This window comes from Megascapheus bottae, chromosome 3 (assembly GCF_031878675.1).
Source record: "Megascapheus bottae isolate mThoBot1 chromosome 3, mThoBot2.hap1, whole genome shotgun sequence".
Classification (NCBI taxonomy): Eukaryota; Metazoa; Chordata; class Mammalia; order Rodentia; family Geomyidae; genus Megascapheus; species Megascapheus bottae.
This window is the reverse complement of record NC_143511.1, coordinates 77368191-77373008: the sequence shown is the minus strand read 5'-3', so window position 1 is coordinate 77373008 and position 4818 is coordinate 77368191. Positions and strand designations below refer to the sequence as shown.

Here is a 4818-nt window from a genome sequence, read left to right as displayed (position 1 = left end):
GAAAACTATAATGGTTATTTATTAGAGAGTGATTTATTGATTATAAGCATTTTCTAAAAGGCTCTGTGAAAGATACATCCGTTCTCTTAAATCTATGACTTTTTCTTTTGCAAAAGCATCCAACTTTTTATTGATTTGTGAAGCAATGAAGGCACCTACTGGGCTAAAACTGGCTTGTTCTGTTACACACAAGAGTCATCAAGGCTAAGATTATTGTGATCTGCATCTGCTCTCTGGAATTTCCCCTTGAAAACAAACTTAAGGGGGCTGGGAGTTTGGCCTAGTGGTAGAGTGCTTGCCTAGCATGCACAAAGACCCGGGTTGGATTCCTCAGTACCACATATCTATAGAAAAGCCTGAAGTGGTGCTGTGGCTTCAGTGGTAGAGTGCTAACCCTGAAGAAAATCCAAGGACAGTGCTCATGCCCTGAGTTCAAGCCCCAGGACTGTCACAAAAAAAAAAAAAAAAAAACTTAAGGGAACTTGACTACTGCAGACCTCTTAGGGAACATGGTAAGGAAACCATTGGCAGGTGCCTCAAATTGCTACACAAAGGTTAACAAAAACAAGCCTCCCAGGTGGTGTTGATGCTTGTTCTTGAGAGGATATCCCCATTTTAGGATGTTTGGACATACTCTTTCCCCTGCTGGATAGTTTCCTTTGAGGGAAGAGTGGGTTTTTTTTTTTCTCTTCAGTATTAGTTTTCTTCAATTTTGATGCGTCAAACATCTCCACTTTGGACATGTCTGTGTTATCATTCATCTTCAGTAAGAGGCTGGAATCCTGGTGATTCTCACAAAGACCTTGGTGGACGGAGAACGCTTGTTGGCACAGGGGAGATTGGGTCAAATTTATGATTTTATAACTGTGAAATGTTAATGGTATTTTCTTCTTCATATTTTACTTTTTTGGTATTCTATCACAGCAAAAACTGTATTACTGAACTTACTATGCCAGCTGTTTTAAAGTTTATAATTTATTTGTGCTATATGCATATGTAGCACACACAATACAGTTATGTAACAGTTCCCTCAAATTTTATCATTTTATAAAACAGAACTCCACAAATTATGTACTGTCCCAATCACTCTGTGTCCTTATTCTTAGTACACTTAAGAAATGGATAGTGGTCTTTTACTAAAAAATACCATTACAATATTCCCAGAATATTTACTGTGTTCTCATTGTTCAAGCTTGATTTCACTTATTTTGCTTTTTTTAAATTCTCTTCAATCAGTTGTACAAAACAGTTTATGACTACATTGCATCTTGATCAACATTCTCATCCATTCCTCCCCTTCCCATCCCTTCTCTGACTCTTTTTAATTTTGTAGGGCCTACATTAAATTCATGGATGAATTATACCCTCTTCTTTTCATTTGTTTATATAATTCTCCTAGACCCCACACTACCTCTTTCAAGGGCCTTCTTCCTGGCATTTATTTTGTTGAACTTTTACTGCTCTCTTCTCCATTCATTTTTGCTCATGTATATTGATTGTGCAGAATAGTTGGTTTCATCATGACATTTCTTTATTGTTTTACTTCAGGTACTGCAGATTACACCACTTAGCCTATCACTTGAATTATGCCATTTTATCTTTTTTTTTTTTTTCATTTTTCCCGGGCTAACTACAAACAGCATTCTCCCATCTCTGCCTCCTGAGTATCTGGGATTACAGTGTGTACGTCCACGCTCAGCTTCATTATGACATTTCATACCATGGTATGCTGAAAAAACTGGGAAGCCACATTTTGATTAAATTAAATTGGGAGTCTTTATTGAAAAGCTGGTGAATGCAGGCAGAGTCCTGTCTTGTCTCAAAGACTCGCATATCTACAAATACACTTACTACTGACAGAAAACTAAGTGGTCAGGGCTGACCAGGAAAGAAAAATCAGAAAAACAATATCATGGAACCAGATTAGCCTCAATGGAAAGCTGAAGTAGGAAGCCATGGTGACTGCAGAAGAGTCAGGAAACAGGAGACAAGATACAAGGCATGGTGTAGTGGCACCAGAGCTGGTTCAGGCTTAAATAGGGTCAGGTCAGAGGGGCAGGATTATAAGGAGTTGGAGCGCTCATGATCCAAAACTGGCATGTACAGTAACTTATTGTCAAAGTCCTTAACCCTGCATCTAGGAATTCAGGCATGCCCATTGTCTGGAAGGTGGAACTTCCCTGCCTCCACCATAAAGACAAGATGGTTTCAGCTAAACCCAATACCTTATCATGTACCACGTGACCAAAATGGCACTGGTTTAGATTCAGCATCCCTATTTCAATATATGTGTGTAAGATACCCTGTAACGCTCGGGAATTTGGCCTAGTGGTAGAGTGCTTACCTAGCATGCTTGGTACTATATACATAGAAAAAAGCCAGAAGTGGTGCCGTGGTCCCAGTGCTAGAGCTTTAGCCTTGACAAAACCCAAGGACAGTGCTTAGGCCCTCAGCGCAAGCCCAAAACTGGCAAAAAAAAAAAAAAGAAAAAAAAAGACACCCTATAACTCTCTCTTGTCTCTCTTGTCCCTTCTTTTCCATTCTTCTGTTCCATTTCTCTTCCTTAATGGTCTTTTGGCTCTTATCATTAAAATCTATGTTTCATAATAAGACAAAAACATGCAATATCTCATTTTCTGAATCTGGCTTATTTCATTATCATGATGATATCCAGTTTGCCTATTTTCCTGCCAAATTTAATTTCATTTGATGGAAGAGTAATACTCTATTTTATCTACATATCTATATTTATACCTATATATCTATAATATTTTATATAATATATATTGTATGTAATATGTATTATATAATATATATTATTTAACTTTCCATGGGAACTTGATTATATTACCTTGGCCATTGTTAATAGTGCTGAAATAAACATAAATATACTGATATCTTTCTTTCTTTCTTTTTTTTTTTTTTTTGCCAGTCCTGGGCTTGAACTCAGGGCCTGAGCACTGTCCTTGGGTTTGTTTTCTCAAGGTTAGAGCTCTACCACTTGAGCCTCAGCACCACTTCTGGCTTTTTTCTATGTATGTGGTACTGAGGAATCGAACCCAGGTCTTCGTGCATGCTAGGCAAGCACTGTACCACTAGGCCAAACTCCTGGTCCTGATATCTTTCTTATAAATAGACTTCCATTCTGTTCTGTATATAAGGATCAAATGGTGATTATAATCTTAGGTGTTTTTTTTTTAAAGGAAGTATAATGAATGATGTAATACCAGCTGCCCACATAGCCAGCAAATGATGAGGAGGATATACAACAGGATTAAGGTTAGCATGAGAAGGAGAGAGGGAGAGAGAAAAAGAGAGAAATAAAGACAGAGACAGACAGAGAGAGACAGAGTAAGAGAGACAGAGACAGAAAAAAAGGTGATGGAGAGGGAGATGGGGAGCGGAGAGAGAAAATCATCTGGAAGACTTAGAGGGCAGTGTGCTGGACTCTGTGGGAAGAAGGCAGTCTCTATACTCCAGGGAGATGAAAGCTGGGTCTGCTCTGTGATTTTCCTTTACCATCACTGGGCTCCCTACAGCAGACACTGCTAAACATGACTACCTTTCCCTTATTCATGCTTATGGTTCTGAATAAGCATCGCCCAGGCTGGAGGAAGACTGTTCTGGGAAGGGCAGTAAGAGCTTTCTCATTTCCCAGAAAACCCTGGCAGTCATTAGTACTTGCTAATAGTAGCTGATGAGTTAATTGTACTCTAACAAGCTTTCCTCCAAGAGGTAGAAATAAACACTGGCAGGGGGTTGCATGAAAATAGCCAGGTGCTGGGCTGAAGCCTTCCCAGGTCAGCAAGAGATGTGCAATTTACTGTTCTCTCTCTGGGTGTATTTGTTGGCTTAGGTCAGGAAGTTCAAGATGGTGAGAAGAACGATTTAAAAGCAAATGAAAAGCCATACTTTTCTCTCCACATGGTACAAGTGCATCTTGGTTAAAACCACTTCTGCCTTGTCATTTAAGCTCCAGGTTTTCTCCCCCATCTGCTCACTTGGAAGCTGGCATTGACCTCCGAGAGCTGAAGTGGAGGCCACCTGAATTCATCTCAGTCACTTTACTGTGCCTGGCTTCTGCTGCCCCCTCTGGACTAACACACTCTAGACTCCATTCATCTCCCATTCCCCTCAAGTCTTTATCTAGGTACCTCCCACATCCTGACCAAGGTCTTTCCTTGGATCCCGATACTACAGGGCTATTTCTGGTGTGCTTTTATCTGTTGTGCCCAGAGGAGGGGTCCCCCAAAGAAGACCACCGAGGTCGAGGAGTCTGAAATGCAACAGCAAGGTTTTATTGCGGGATTCGAGCCAGGCAAGGAACTCTTCCGCAGGCACTGGGCAGCCAGACTGGGAGGGGTTGATAGGTTTCACACAGTCAATTTAAAGGCAAAAATCACAAACAGTTGCTAGGCAAGTTGGGGTGGGGGGGAGACATTCTACAGTTGCGAAAACCACAAACAATTGTTAATTAGGGTCCAGAAGTTCCTTTCAGATAAGGTGAGTTATTAACTGTTCTTTCCTGTTTAGGTATCCTCTGGGTTCGAAACTCTTATCTTTGAGTCAAGCTGAGTTTCTGTTCCACTTACTGGAAGGGGAATAATTTGAGTCTGGGGGTAATTATCTTTCATCCCTACATTATCCATTTGAAAACTGAGCAAATTGTATCTGCTAGGTGAAATTCAGGGCTTAAGGGACATCTACATGGATTTTCTTAAGTCGATTCCTTAGTGTATATCCAGTCCAATGTCTGATTACATGACTTTCCCTGGACTTTCCCAGGTATGTGAGGGGTAGCTGCTAATCGTGCTATGC

General features: G+C 40.4%; 1 pseudogene; it reads right to left on the bottom strand.

The window, feature by feature from the left end:
• Positions 1–615: 615 nt before the first annotated feature.
• On the bottom strand, positions 616–761 carry LOC150065848 (thymosin beta-15A pseudogene; annotated as a pseudogene).
• Between the last annotated feature and the right edge of the window lie 4057 nt (positions 762–4818).